Source organism: Rhipicephalus sanguineus, chromosome 2 (assembly GCF_013339695.2).
Source record: "Rhipicephalus sanguineus isolate Rsan-2018 chromosome 2, BIME_Rsan_1.4, whole genome shotgun sequence".
In the NCBI taxonomy this organism is placed as follows: domain Eukaryota; kingdom Metazoa; phylum Arthropoda; class Arachnida; order Ixodida; family Ixodidae; genus Rhipicephalus; species Rhipicephalus sanguineus.
Genome location: NC_051177.1, coordinates 6,459,574 through 6,475,804, shown reverse-complemented (window position 1 = coordinate 6,475,804; position 16,231 = coordinate 6,459,574). Strand labels below are relative to the sequence as shown.

The 16,231-nt window shown below is 49.1% G+C and overlaps 1 long non-coding RNA gene across 1 annotated transcript; it reads left to right on the top strand.

Moving 5' to 3' along the window:
* The first annotated feature begins 11,134 nt into the window (after positions 1-11,134).
* Positions 11,135-15,953, top strand: LOC125757087 (uncharacterized). Its single transcript, XR_007415035.1, has 3 exons — positions 11,135-11,515; positions 11,581-11,631; positions 15,876-15,953. It is a non-coding gene; the product is annotated as an uncharacterized LOC125757087 (long non-coding RNA).
* Positions 15,954-16,231: the final 278 nt, after the last annotated feature.

Below are 16,231 nucleotides of genomic sequence, written 5' to 3'. Positions count from 1 at the left end.
AGTACAAGCAGAGTGGCAGCGGCTGCCGGCGTCCAGCGCCCAGGAGCGTGAGCACGTTCTCTACTGGCGCTCCTTCTTCACGCCTCGAGCGCTCAGTATGAGCTGCGCGAGAGACGCGGCGCGGTGATTGAAAAATGCCGATGATGATAAATGGCGATGATGATGACGCTACAGAATACCCCCCCCCTCCCGCAGAAACGATCCCGGAATGAAAAGCGATGGGGGCGTATATACAAGAATGTTCATGTCGCGAAACGATAGGGTCCGTGGGTAGTCCAGGTCGTTAACGTGAAAGTAGGCGTCGGAAATCACAAGGTATCTGGCGGGAGACTCTGGGAGCAGTGCAGCAGACGAGGGTCGCGACGAAAGGACGCTGTTGGAAGGAGCGAGCGACACCGACAACGTGGAAATCGGTAGTGGGCCGAGAAATTCCGCTGTGCAGCCCAGCGAAATTGTCACACACACAAGCTGTTGTGATGCTGGTGGTTCTTGCGCACACTCGGGCGAACGTATCTTAAAAACAGGCTGGAGCGTAGGCGTAGTACGTGTGGGCCAGCGGGTTTCAACGTACGTCGGCGCGAACATAGCCGGGAGGGGCGGGCGACGCAGTTGATGCAGCGACGGTGCCGGTAACGGCGTTGGCGGTGGCACATTACTGGATGCGGCTGCTGCATTAGCTGACGTGTAGAGTGCTGACGAGCCGCGAGTCGTGCGCTGCAGATAGACGTGGCGCGACTAATGTCGGTGTGATGAGCCGTGTTGGAGGGACTGGATGACGGTGCAGCTGTAGTCGCAGAATGAAGTTGTTTAGTAGGTGCAGGAGAGCGCGTGTGCGGGGCGGCAGGCGGGTTGTCTGCCTGCGTGGCTGGTAGGGCATACGCGGTCTGGTCTACCTGTGGCGGGCCAGGCGGGTGGTCCTCGGGATTTTCTGTCATCGTCGCAGCTTCACGCACGTTCGGCCGTAGCTGGTTAGGGCCTGAACTTCTGCTGCGGGAGACTTCGAGGACGATGGCGGTTGATGCTGTCAAAATCCGGACATTGTCGAGGCCGATGAAAAGGCGGTTTCGTTGAACATCATCCCTGGCGATGCCTCCGCAAGTGGGGGTCGTATAGCGGGCGTGACGATGTCCGTGTCTATGGCAGACTCTAGGGCGTGCGGCGAGGTAGCTATCGTGGAGCCTGACACGTCAGAAGTGTCGTGGGCCGTGGAGGTCGGGGAAGACGTGGAGATGGCCGGCACGTCCGAAGGACCGTGTGCCGAGGCTGTCGAAAAAACGGACCTCTCAGTGGAGTGGCCGATGCAGCAGGCACTTCCTGTACCTCGTCGGGCGGGTGGTCGGGCGCAGGAATCGATACGCTGGTGGCCGGACGTGAGGTCGGAGGAGTCGTAGTCGGCGAAGTCAAGTCTTGGTCAAGCTAACGCTGCGGACTGGTTGGTACCGCTCCCTGAGACGGAGGGGAAATCTGGAACTCGCGGCTCCCCGGAAGCGGGCGGTACGTTTGTCCGTAGCAGGCGAGCACCGCAACGCAGAGGTCATTGTAGGGCCGCGGGCTGGAGGACGACTCGGCGGCTAGATGACACAGCTCAACCGGGAGGGCGTTCAGAAGGACAGCGTGCATAATCGGCTGTGCCTTGATGCCATTCACCGCGAGAATGGCATCGAGCCGCATCAAACACGCTCGGGGGTAGGCCGGGTGAAACGGCAGAACTGGAGGGCAGAGTCGCGGAAGCATGGCAGCGGGCCGCTCGGCAAAGGACGTCTTCTCCAGCTCACCAATGTGTAGCGAGCGACGGAGAGCGAGAGACGTGACGGCGGCCGACGTGGCCGTGCTGTTCTCGCTAATTTATTAGAAGGCCCTAGTACAAGCAGAGCAGTAGCGGCTGCCGGCGTCCAGCACCCAGGAGCGTGAGCACGTTCTCTACTGGCTCTTCTTCTTCACGCCTCGACCGCTCAGCATGAGCTGCGCGAGAGACGCGGTGCGGTGGTTGAAAAATGACGATGATGATAAATGGCGATGATGAAGACGCTACAGCTCAGAAGTTGATAGAGTCGTTGCTACTCGATCCACGCCTTTGGAACCGTGAACTGCGTTTTCACAAAAGAGCCCGTGCGCCGCGAGGTCGTGAACCGGTAGCGCGGCGTCTGTAAACTGAAGTAAAGTCGTCGAGGAGGCCTGGACGCCGTCCCCAGACGGTGCTATCAGCGCCGGCAGGTCGACAGGTACCGAGGAGACATGGACGCCATCCCGGAACTGCGCTTGGTGCGGCGGCAGGCAGGCGGGTTCCATGGCCGAGGAGGCGCGGACGGCTTTCCTTGGATGGCAGCTCTGGAACACCGAAGACGCATGAGCACATGCGGTGTGGGCCTGAAGGCTTCATTTTCGACGACTGCGCCATTGTAATGACATATACAGAGAAATAGACACAACGCCTGTTCGCTAGGCCGGCTGTAGAGTAGAGTAGAGTAGATCCTATAAACTCTGGCACACACCCACGCTGGGGGATTGGTCACGAACCGGATAGCTTTTAAAATCTAATTGCTAAAGGCCGGCTGTTCTATTCTCCGTCGTCGTCTTCCTCTTTTCCTTGCCGAGCATGCACCCATGCCCGAGCGTCGCTCTGTCTTCACTACAAAATATATAAAAGTCCCAAAGAAAAATAATTCAGAAAAATGCTTTCGAAGCGCGGAATCGAATCAAGGACCTCTCACTCCGCAGCGCGTGGCGCTAACTACTACGCCACGAAACGCAGATCATTCAGGTAGCTTACGGCGAGCGTTCTTTACACACCCGTTACCGCTGGCCGGACTCAGAGACGGCAGGCGCTCATGAGCGTTTCTTCATTACCAGCGAGATGGTGCGAGGAGCGCAACGGGCGCATTTAAATGTCGTTGGCCAGCTCGCTCGCTTCTTCTAATATTTGCGCAGGGAGAACTTTGCCCTGCTTGCCCTTCCGCTGTCTGCTCGCGCGGTAGTTGCTGCCGGGGGGCCGGTTTTCTTGCTATCGCATTCATTGCTTGTCGGCAATGGGCCGTTTCTGATACGGCAATCGTGCGCGAATCTATGCTCCGTTTTTCAATAAGTGACGCTTTCTCGATCGTGGGCTTGCCGGCGATGAGCCGTTTCTGATAAGGCAATCGTGTGCAAATCTTATCCTATATCGACGTTATAGAGACGAGTTGTCATTTCACTTTTCCCACATTTCATTGTTGCCTGGGTATGAACGCATGGCCAGTTAAATGGAGGACGGTTAGGAGGGAGCTTTGGGAATGAAATAGAGAAGGCTTCGTTTGCCTACATTTTCCCGACAGGGCTCCTCACAGTGGTGCCGAATTCTTGCCCCTGTGTGTTGGTCCGCCTTATTTCAGGGAGTCGCCGTGGTGCGTGAACACCCAGAGAGTAGCACCATCAACTTATGGAAATAAAAATACTGCATCGAGTGAGAAACACTAAACGTATCGTCTGCGACACGCGAGGCGCGTCGGCCCCTGCAGTGCGCGATCTTGAAAGCGACGGCGCGTCCCTCGCTCAACTGGAAAGCCGAGAGGAGCGTGGCGGTGCGTCTACTTGGCTTCGCCATCGTTTTGCTGCCAAGCTGACCGTGTCTGCAAGACGGGCTTATCAAAGAAAAATTGGCTCAAAGCTTGCGCTAAGTCGCTCAAAGCTCGATACACTGCAAATCTGATAGGTCTCATGCTTATTTATTGCTGCATCTAGGCAGAACATGGCTGTAGTGAGGTTGAGCTTGGTTTGAACGTGGCTGTAGCGAGGTTTAACTTGTCTTGAACTTGGCTTGAACTCGGCCGTACCGTTGTTGAACTTTTTATTTAACTTGACTTCAACAGTTCCTTGAACTTGGCTGTAGCGGGGTTGAACTTTGCTGTTACGGCGCATGAGACCAATCAGCTTCTGTCTAGGACCAGTCTTCGTCGTTAGAGTAAGAGAGCCCGACTGCATCGGGTGCCTTCGACTGTCGTTGGCGTAGGCATTCCACCGCTTCGGGGTCTTCTCGCAGCTGCCGTTGCCTTTCCCGTTACCTGGCATTCTTTCGTTTTACGTAGTCGGGGTCTTCCGCTCGCTGCCGTCGCTTCGCAGCCATTTGTTGTTGGACTAACTGTTGCCTTCTTCATTTTAGTGGACCAGTGGTGAGTAGTGCGATTTGCCCAATATCTGTGGCTCATACCCCTTTATGATGATGATAGTTTTTGGTTCATCGGACAAAGAACGATTTGATCAACAGCTTCGCTGTTCGAAAATAGTCAACTCCGCAGTTTTTTTTTCACCGGCACGGGACGCTACTTCTGTGGGGAGCGGCGCCTAAAAGACGCTTTGTTAAAATTATGAAATACAACCTGTACAGCAGCGACATCGTCGGAAACCAAGAGCTGGCTTCAGCCACCTTCTAATAATATCTGGGGTTTAACGTCCCAAAACCACGATCTGATTATGAGAGACGCCGTAGTGGAGGGCTCCGGAAATTTCGACCACCTGGGGTTCTTTAACGTGCACCTAAATCCACGGGCCTCAAACATTTTCGCCTCCATCGAAAATGCAGCCGCCGCGGCCGGGATTCCACCCCGCGACCTTCGGGTCAGCAGTCGAGCGCCATAACCGCTAGACCACCGTGGCGGGGCCTTCAGCCACCTTCAACAACAAAGGTATACCGCTTCGGTGGTTTGCTCCGCACCCCTATACCCATGCCAATGAACACCACGCGCATCATTGCGGCAGGGCAGAGCTGCTGCGCGAAGAAGGTAACGCAAATTGCCAAAGAGAGTTGTGGACAGTTCGCTAGCTAAGGCAACCCAATCCGAAGCCTGTATGGTAGGGTGTGCTAAGGCCGTATTCTCAAAAGATCGCGAAATGCGACAATCGTCAAATTTTCGCCTTTGGTGCGCACTGATTGGCTATAGAGTTAAACCGGAAAATTGAGGGCGCCATCTGATGCTTCCGTCGACGTGTCGGTGTTAATAATAGTAATATCTGGGGTTTAACGTCCAAAAGCCACCATGTAGCGAGGTGGCTGTAGCGAGGTTGAACTTGTCTTGAACTTGGCTTGAACTCGGCTGTACCGTTGTTGAACTTTTTATTTAACCTGACTTCAACAGTTCCTTGAACTTGGCTGTAGCGGGGTTGAACTTTGCTGTTACGGCGCATGAGACCAATCAGCTTCTGTCTAGGACCAGTCTTCGTCGTTAGAGTAAGAGAGCCCGACTGCATCGGGTGCCTTCGACTGTCGTTGGCGTAGGCATTCCACCGCTTCGGGGTCTTCTCGCAGCCGCCGTTGCCTTTCCCGTTACCTGGCATTCTTTCGTTTTACGTAGTCGGGGTCTTCCGCTCGCTGCCGTCGCTTCGCAGCCATTTGTTGTTGGACTAATTGTTGCCTTCTTCATTTTAGTGGACCAGTGGTGAGTAGTGCGATTTGCCCAATATCTGTGGCTCATACCCCTTTATGATGATGATAGTTTTTGGTTCATCGGACAAAGAACGATTTGATCAACAGCTTCGCTGTTCGAAAATAGTCAACTCCGCAGTTTTTTTTTCACCGGCACGGGACGCTACTTCTGTGGGGAGCGGCGCCTAAAAGACGCTTTGTTAAAATTATGAAATACAACCTGTACAGCAGCGACATCGTCGGAAACCAAGAGCTGGCTTCAGCCACCTTCTAATAATATCTGGGGTTTAACGTCCCAAAACCACGATCTGATTATGAGAGACGCCGTAGTGGAGGGCTCCGGAAATTTCGACCACCTGGGGTTCTTTAACGTGCACCTAAATCCACGGGCCTCAAACATTTTCGCCTCCATCGAAAATGCAGCCGCCGCGGCCCGGATTCGATCCTGCGACCTTCGGGTCAGCAGTCGAGCGCCATAACCACTAGACCACCGTGGCGGGGCCTTCAGCCACCTTCAACAACAAAGGTATACCGCTTCGGTGGTTTGCTCCGCACCCCTATACCTATGCCAGAGAACACCACGCGCATCATTGCGGCAGGACAGAGCTGCTGCGTGAAGAAGGTAACGCAAATGGCCAAAGAGAGTTGTGGACAGTTCGCTAGCTAAGGCAACCCAATCCGAAGCCTGTATGGTAGGGTGTGCTAGGGCCGTATTCTCAAAAGATCGCGAAATGCGACAATCGTCAAATTTTCGCCTTTGGTGCGCACTGATTGGCTATAGAGTTAAACCGGAAAAGTGAGGGCGCCATCTGATGCTTCCGTCGACGTGTCGGTGTTAATAATAGTAATATCTGGGGTTTAACGTCCAAAAACCACGATATGATTATGAGAGACGCCGTAGTGTCGGTGTTCTCATAGTGTTTTCCACAATATTTACTACAGGGAACTCTGGCGCTGAGACCGTTCAGCCATTATGGGAATGATGGGTAGTACACGGATTTGCTTGATTTTCATGGTTGTGGCTTCTAACGCACTTGTGGCTTGGTTTATTATTAAGTGCGAAGCATTTCTTAGCGAACCTCATCACTTTGGCCGTTTCTATCTATCTATCTATCTATCTATCTATCTATCTATCTATCTATCTATCTATCTATCTATCTATCTATCTAGCCGCCTACGTCTGGACGCTCTCCAGGTCGTCTCCATAACATGTAATATACCAAAATTGGCATAGCACGGGATCTATGTGCGAACACGATTCACTGGTCATTGCATGAATAACGCAAATTAACCGTCGCGCCCGTCATGAAACCCTTTCTCTCAATCACGTGAGGCACATACCCGCATACCAGAGTTCATGTTATGCGGGTATGTGCCACAGGCGATACAGAGTCTCAACCAACACAGTAACGGCGAACACACACATTTACATGCAAGAAAAGTTATAACAGCATGACTTGTTGAGGTCTTATGTTCCAAAACCCCGATATGATTATGAGAGACGCCATAGTGAAGGGCTCCGAAAATTTAGACAATCTGAATTCTTTAACTTGCACCGATGTCGCACAGTACACAGGCATCTAGCATTTTCCCTCCATTGAAAATCGACCGCCGCGGCCGGGATCGAACCCGCGGCCTTCAGGTCAGCAGCCGAGCACCCTAACCACTACACCACCGCGGCGACTCAAGGAAAGTGAGGGTGAAAAAGACAGAACACCCCTGGAAGACGTTGAACTACCATCCACTCGTCCACGTGGTCCGCGACGTGGAATACGTGGATAACAAAAAAAAACGGGGTAAATGCTTCCCTACAATAAATTTGCCGAGAGAACCAGGCCTCTCATCATTACCGGTACCATCAACATTCACTTATCAAGACCCAACAACGCCTGGTGCTTATACTGCGTGAAAGACGGCTTGGACGTGGGCAGGACCTCAAAAGACCTCGCTACCAGGTCCAGGACAGGAGGCACTGTAGATAATGTCATCGTAAGAGGCATCCACAATTTCCGTCAGCTGTACTTCACTGCACTTAGACTCCTCGTAGCCGCGATCACGAACGGATCCGATAACAAGTGCGGTCCAGCTGCGGGTGCTCACTGGTCACGGTGATGATGACCCTGTTCAAGAACTGTCAAGAAGCCCCCATACACATACACACAGATTCGTTAAACGTGCGTGTGTTCTCCGTCATAACGGACAAGTATAAGCATAACAACTGTAATGCAGCTGTAACAACTGCAACTGTGACTGTAGCGTACGTGCAGTGCAACTGCGCGTGCCACTTGGCTGCGTGCCATATATCATGAGCAACTTTCCTAAATGAAGCTTACTTGCGAGTAACGCCTATTCTGTGCATCTGTGTTCTTTCTTTGTCGTCTTCGGATTTGCGCTATCCTGTATTGAAGAATATATAAGCACTAGATATCAGCTTACCGCGTCTGGCGTTGGTAACACCCATGGTGGTGTTGTCATCTTTACGCAACTGTAAACAACTGGTTCTGTAATACATATGCGACCTTTCAACATATGAGTGTGCGTTTACCACTTCCACATTTCTCTAGCGTCCTTCTGTAACGTTTTGCTCAATGTGAAACATTACGAGTCATCATCCCGCTCATGCTTAGCATAACATCGATTCCAACGGTGCGCGGGATCTGCCGAATGTTTGTGTTTTTGCGTTTGTTTTGGATAAAAGAATGGATCATTGTGAACTTCGTGAGCCGATTTGAATTGGTGAGCCTTAAGAGATTAAGGTAATGAAGTGAAACTGCTGAACGTGTGCTGAACTTTGTCTTGCCACAAAGCGGCTCCAGGCCACACGGAGTCAAACGGAGTTGGAAGAAGGAAGTTTAGACAAATCCGTACACTACACAACATTCCCATGCTGGCTAAAGTGGCATGCGTTGCGGCTCCCATGTGCACTAGCGCCAGAGTGTTCTACGGCGCTCCTGACATGACTAGAATAAACGAACACACCTTGTCACCGTTGGTTGGTGGTAGTCTATAGAATTTTAGTGACACGTGCGGTACTTTCTCGTATTCAACCAATGGCGGTCATGCGCAGCATTGTTTTACGTTGAAGCTTTCAGAGAGCATTACGTCAGAGTGGGTTAAGTAATAATTGTTTTGCCAGCACGTGTTTTTGGTGGTATCAACGTGCGAACAGCACGGTTCATCGCGCGCCTGCAAAAAGTCGAGAAGTTGAGACGATGTCGCTGCGGGGGCACGCCACAGCTGGGGAGCTATTCTTGATGTATCCGCGCTTGTGGCAGGGGCGAGTGCGTGTTGATGGCGCGCGCAGCGCCGCGAACGGAGACTTATCATCTCAAAACAGCGCGTCTCTTATAGAGAGCCAGCGTGAGAGCCAGCACAGTGATCATGGGTTATACGCCCCTAGGGTGCGTTGGTGCGCGCTTTCTCGCGCATGCGTCGAGGCACACTAAGACAAAATCGAGTATTTGGGCAGTATTGCTGCCACACAACAATAATCGTCATCTGGCTTGCTCGCGTTTCCTTTCTTGAAAACCCAGCTCTCGTCACTTTCCTGTCAAGAATGCTATGCCACGCTGATAACGCGCGCGCCGTTCGTGACCGGGAAGTGCCGCGACCACGGTGATAACGCGAGGAAAGCACGCGAGGTGGATGACGATTGTTGTTCTGTGGCAGAAACACTGCCAAAATACTCGATTTTGGCTTAGAGTGTAGGATGGATGGATGGATGGATGCTATGGGCGTCCCCTTTATAACGGGGCTGTAACAAGCTCGACAAAAAAATCTTTTTCCTTTTTCCCTTCTTTTTTAACGTTGGCCTAATGCCTCTACTTCGAATAAATCTATCTTTACAGGGGGGCAAAAACGCACATTTCCAGCCATATTCTCTGCCCTTCATCGCATAATGTTCTTATTTTTCTAATATTTATTTTTGTCAATTCTCTCTAATGTTCTGCCGCCAGTACCTTAACCGTCTCTTACTTATTTCAATCGCGGGTGTGTTCAGCTTTCCATTGTTGTCCCTCAGCACGCCGCCCTGTTGTGTGCCAGATTAAAATCAACGTTGCTACACTCTTATTCAAGTACCGTATAACGTCCGGCACATAAACGGCCCATTTTTATTCCACCACAAGGTACTGCATATAAGCGGCCCTTCAATCGCCATTAAGCGTGACAAATTCTGCGGTGACGGATTGGGCCCGCTATATGCGGCCGCGAGCGAACGCAACGCTTATATGGAGCCCGACGCGAAAATGGCTCGAGCGAACGCAACGCTTATATGGAGCCCGACGCGAAAATGGCTCGAGCGAACGCAACGTTTATATATACAGAGTCCGTTGTTTTATGCAGGAATTGAAATCGGCGCCGCGGCGAGAAGCGAGAGAGAAACTTCTAGCAACAGCGAGCGTGCTCAAAGTTCGAAGTCCACGTTGACGTCGCGTAGTGTTTCCTGTGCTGGCGCCGAATGCGGCCGGTGAATTCAAGATACAGCCGCGCCTCCCTGATTTTCGCCTGTGTGAAAAGCCACACATTTTTAATAAAAAATATGACCTGTAGCATATGACGACACTTCTGCCACCTACATTCTTTTAGGGGCGAAGCTCCTTAAGGTGGCACCCGTTCGTCCCTCGTAGTCGTCGTGGTCGTAGTAGTGAGTAACAAGTCTTACGCTTTGACCTCCAAGGTGGTGCCGGTGGGAGATTTCTCCTGTGCGTTGTTGAACAATAAAAAATTCGCAGCGTGTGCGTTAACTAAAAGCCGAATTCTTCTGTCTCTCATTCCCCATTAGCAGCCATTGGCATGTTCCAGTAGGAAACGTTAGTAGAAGTAGAAGTGTAAGTGTTAGCTAAAAGCCGACTTCTTCTGTCTCTCATTGCCATTAGCAGCCATTGTTTACCTCCAAGGTAGTGCCTGGTGAGATTTCTCCTGTGCGTGATTAAACAATAAAAATTTTGTTCAAAACACCGTTGATTGATGAAATAAACCAACGAAAGACGCCAGATGTTTTGTAAAAGCAGAACGAAAGAACGCCAGATGTTTTTCTTAAAGTGTAGTAGTAGTAGTTATATGTAGCCACCTCGCCCGATCGTCAACGGGCGAGGTGGACCGGCAACGGCGCGAGGACCCTGCCGTACGAGAGTTAAATCACACTAAAAGACATACTTTGCGGGCGATACACTCTAGTGAGCTTTCAACTTTTCGTCTTAATGTACATGATAAAGAAATTATTTCTACGAAAAAACGCAAGGCACACCTTGAGCAATATGTTTGGTTTTGGGACGCTAAATGGAACCATGAGGCGATGCGAAGCCGGAGCATTTGCACGATCGCGTTCCGTTGGCTTTCGTTGGGCATGCTACCGACCTCGCGTCGTGGAACGCGCGTCCTGTCTTCCCTCTAGCCTTGCCTTTAATTCGCACAGGGCGAGCGGGGAATGCGGTCGCTCTTGGCGCTCTTTCGCTCGGGAGCGGACTTCTTCCTTGCATTTCACCGATCACAAGTGATAATGAAGGGACCACGTAAACCAACAGTACAATAAAAGTTTGATGTTTAATATATACACGATGTTTCACACTCTTTATATTATGTACTGGGCGCATTTCACGGAAGAGTTTCACGGTTTACAGATGATTCCCTCCGTAGCTTCGCCCCACTCATCATCATTCACCCCGTGGATATGCTGTGATTTTTTGGTTTAGACTGTAAGCTAACAGTTGCAACAGGTCTCGTTGTACTGCCGGAGCGCCGCCGCCAGCTTCACATGTGTGCCGCGCTTACATGTTTATCGTGTATTGTGTGCGTTTATTGCGTGCTTATCGTACGCGACATTCGTCGACTGGGCATTTTCCGCGTGTTGGGGCGTTCTCCTGCCTTGATCCAGTGGCGGATGATGGTCGTTGTTCGTTGCCACTCAACACAGCCTCACGGGACGCACAGCTTTGTGTCCGCGCTCAAAAGTGCTTTCTTGCTTCGTTCATCGATTACTCACGTTCATCGAGTGATCGAGTGTACTTCCGAAGACAATCCGCGTCCGAGTGTTTTGACAAGCGGCGACCGCGGTTCCACAGGAGCGGAAGCTTGAGCCTTTTGACGAGCGACTGTGAAGAGTGCCAATGCCAAACTTGGGTAAGTTGAAGAAGGTCGCTGAACTACGTAACTTTGTTACTTCATTGCATGAAAACTGTTTGCAGGAACCGTCGTGTTGGCACAGCGAGGATGATCAACAGATACCCGATAGGCAGGTATGTTTTGTGCTTTGGGTGCACTTATATACACCACCATAAATGACATGTTTGAAGGATGTGCATTGCGCTACGCAATCTTATGCTTCGATCATGCAGGCCTCGTGCCGTTGTGCTGTTATTCCTTGACTGTTTACTGTACGAGATCATCGCTTGACAGTGTTTCTAGAATCCCGTGTCGCCGTTAGAAAGTGTGTGCTTTTAAACACATGGGGTCGTCCCATAATGTTTTCACTGTGGTGATGCGAGAGTTCACCAAACTCGGCAATAACACGCAAAATTATCACAAGACTGGGGACGTGATACAGGGGCGTAGCCAAGGGGGGGGGGGGGGTTGGGGGGGTTCAAACCCCCCCCCTTCCCCGAAATTTTTCAGTTGCTTGCGTATATAGGCACGCACACATACAAACGCACGCACGAACATACATAAAGTATGGTTGAACCCCCCCCCGAAAAAAATTTCTGGCTACGCCCCTGACGTGATAGCAAAACACACAGCCCTGACACGCGCACACGGTGATGGATATGTTTTCGGGGTTGCGTCCCCGAGCTTTTCGTCAGAAATCCATGCAGTTGTTTTGTGGTTAGGATTTTAACCTAGCTGCCTCATAAATGTTTTAAAGGAGCTCACTCGAAGTAATGTATTTGAGTGAATTACGTTACGTACTGGTACTAAGTGCACACTCCAACAAATGCGTACTTAATGTGAAGAAGCACATGTTTATATCAAATAGTGTTAGTAGACGAATATGTCAATTCAATTAGGTTAATTAAGCTAACACATGCTACTCTTTGTTTCAATATTGTGTGTTTGAGAAAATATGCGTGAGCTCGTGTTCTGCCATTATATATTTTTTCTTAGCATCTTTAAGCACACGAGGTTCTCTATCACAAATAACTTAGATTGTGCTCATGTTGCGAGAATGTTGCTTTATTGTGTGGTGCTTTAAGTTATTGTATTTTCACGCTTTTTTTTTACTCAGCATAGTACCAACATTGCTCTCTTACTTAAATGCATAACCAAGGTTTAGTATGCAGTGATTTAGGGTTTATTGAGCTTTGTAAGGTCATAAATTAAAAGAAAAAGATCTCAATTCTCATATATGTTTCCAGAAGTTCACAGAAAGTTGGAAAAAATTATCGGTTTTGTGAAGGCCTTACGTAACTTAAAATGAAATCAAATTGACAGCTCAACTCTACAAGACAAACTACACGGGAATTCGCTTTAGAGAACCAAAAGTTTGTTCCCTGAATGGCTTACATTCATGATGCAATACAATATGCATGGCTCATTCCCACCTCACACCAAGTGCACATGGACCACGCACACTCTTTCATTTTTTTTATATATCGATAAAAGTGTGCATATCGTCATTTTCATGTGGATCGCCCATAGGGCTATGTGCATATTTCGGGTATTGCTTACAGTCTTGGGCAATAACTAGTTACTAGTAACGCGTTACTAGTAACTAGTTACTTTTTTCGGTAACTTGTAACTGTAACTAGTTACTTTTAATTTATAGGAACTTGTAACGGTAACACTGTTACTTTTTTACAGAGTAACTGTAATGGGAAATACCGTTACAGTTACTTTCCCATATCCTCTCCACCTTTCATCTTTCCACAGCACGGCTCCCCTACCAATTTAGGGGTGGAGGTCGCTTAGAGAATTATCTACCCTGCAGAAGAGCGAGGTCAGCAGTCAGTCTTTAACACAACTTAAGTTTACTTGTAAACTACATGTCATAAGTCAATCATGTTGGAACTGAACAACTTGCTAAATTCAAGTAGTTTTTTTTTTCCGGCGTATATATATCCTTTTTGTCACTTGAGCTTCTAGCTCGGTTCTTGGTGTACCGGTGGAACATCACGACGCCAAGTTTATATTCTCCTTCGTCCGAGGCTGCGCAATAATCGTGTTTGACTGACAGCTAGAAAGAAGCAGAGCGCGAAACGGTTGAGAGGCACAAATACCGTGAACTAAGTAATTTTTCAAAACCTCTTTGAAACTAATTGTAAAAGGTTTACTCCAACTTAGTACAACAATTATTAACAAAATCACATGGACGTTCCACCTCCTATGCATGTGACATCCTCAGTATACACTGGCAACAAGAAAAAGAAAAGGAAAGAAAGAAAAAAATTTGCGGAGATCGACCAGTGTCCCATACGTCCGTGTAAACCAGTAGGGGAATGTGGTTGTTGCAAGTTATAGTCGGATACAACTTTAGAAGTCAGCGGCATTTTCTCCTCAAAGGCAGATGAACACAAGCCTGCACCAATGGGCGCGCACTCGGGACGGACATCATGAGCGGGATGGCGGTGGCTTCGCCTTTGGAGAACATCGGCGAGTGCATGAGCGGGACTATTTCTTTTCTTTAGTCTCTCCTGACTTCTTAAGTTGTATCCGACTATAGTTACTGTATATGCTACGACATGGCTCCTAAAGGTGCCATATACAGTAACTATATTGCAAGCCGACGCGTCGCGGCGAATGAACCGCGATTCCAGGAGTTTCTTCCCCTCACCTTCGTTCACGAGCCAGCGTCGTCACAGTGTTTACGTCAAAGCTATGCCCTGTTCTCCGGAAGTGTTAAACAAGCTCCGTCTTAGAATGCGTTGCATGAGTTGCTGTAACAACATCCCGTTTGCCTTCTTTAAGCCTCGTTGATTCTTTCCTTCCCGTTTCGCCGATGCAAGTCGCGTCGCAATGCCCGCATCGGGCTTGTATATCACCCTACTCTGATCGTCTGCAGGTGTGCAATCTTTGGGTTTCGCGAACACATGCCCCAGAGTATAACGGGACTTAGAAACAGTTTGTATGCCCAGCGGACGCAAAGCTAACCGAACAGGGTCTGATACACCTTGAACATATATATGGAACAGACACAATGGACGTCGTCTTCATTCGTCACACACTCTCCGTTGCTATGATACTGCTGTCGTTCTAGTGCATCAACCACATTTTCCATTTTGAGTATCTGAGGACATTTGTTATTATTATTTGCAAATAAATTCCCTTTTTCACCAACCGTGCATGAACAACAAAATTGATGCAACAAAATGAGGTGTACACAACAAATGCTTGTGTTTGGCCCCCTATTAGGTTTACTTCGTCTAGGGTTTTACCACGTGCAATTTTGACTGCCCGCATGCCTTCGTACATATTTAATAAATGAATTCTATCGTTTGGTTTGTAATCTATTATTTATTTTATACAGTAACGGAAAAGTAGCGACGTTACTTCGTCACAGTAACTGCGACAAAGTAACGACGTTACTTGTCACAGTAACTGTAACTGTAACTGGTTACTTTTGGAAACTCTGTAACTGTAACTGTAACAGTTACTTTAACAGAGCCAATGACTTCACCCATCAAGCACGTGTTTTTCAGACACCCCTCTCAATATCACTTAAATTCCACATGCGGGCTTTTAAAAGTATGCCGCCCGCTTTCCCCGCCTGTAGTTGCCTTACCCACCATCTTCTGCAGCCCTTTGTGAGGGCTAGACGTGCCGCCCTTCTGCAGCCTTTCCAAGTGGCTTTCATACTCCACTCTTTTTTTTTTTTTGCCTTTGACGGCTCTCGCTCAGTAGACCCCCCCCCCTTTTTCCATTTTTTTTTCTTTTTTCTCTCCTTTTTCTTGCTTTTTTTTTTTCCTTCTTTGCAGCTCCCCTTACTTCTGAGATGAGAGGCCTGAGCGCCGTTGCAAACTTTCTTGAAATGATGTGGCAAGGGCTACACTCCTCTCTCTAGTTTTCTCTTTCCAGGCAGCAATTACCAACAGCGACAAGCACCACCGCTAGACATGACGTCAACACTAACCCTTTAAAACTAACACGCCAAGGATGACAAGGTGCCTTCGATAAAGATAGGTCCCCCTATGGAAACGTCGGCCAGCCTCTCTGAGGCACTTTCTCCTGTTTGAAACCTATCCCACTTTTTTGGCTTAGGTAACTGTAACACTGTTACATTTTACTGGTAACGTGCCCATGACTGATTGCTTACTGTGTACATGTGTGAATGTTGAACACGCAATGGCACTCTTTTAATAGTCTGCAAGTGGCTGGTCCACTAATACCTGTTCTTATTGCACCCTGATCCCTTCATTCAAGGATCGATCTCTTTAATATATGAATATAGACTTGCCTGAAGACATGTTTGGTACTCACTATCTGTGTGTGGTTGGGTTTGTCTTGAGTGAAAATCAACATTTCCTTGTGGTATCTATTATGCATGTATCAGCGATGAGAGCTGTTCATGGCACCGACACAGAGGACAGATTGCAGTACAAGATAGGAGCATACTTCCTGCAAGCCCGGGCAAGCCATAATGAGTGGTAGGCATTTCTTTTCATCACTAGATTGCGACACTTTGGACACATAGCACCTGTAGACCTTATGCAAAATCTGCTGCCATCTAGCGGCCGCTGTGTGCATTTCCGCCATGTTGAAGGCTAAGCGCGCTCCGCATGTAGACAAGGAGCGTACATATCAACGTGTGGCGGCTGATAAGAACGAAAATGCCAACATATTTTCGAGTGCTGTGTTGCTGAGATTGAGGAAATTGGGATGCTGAAAGAAGGTTTGCAGGAAACAAGC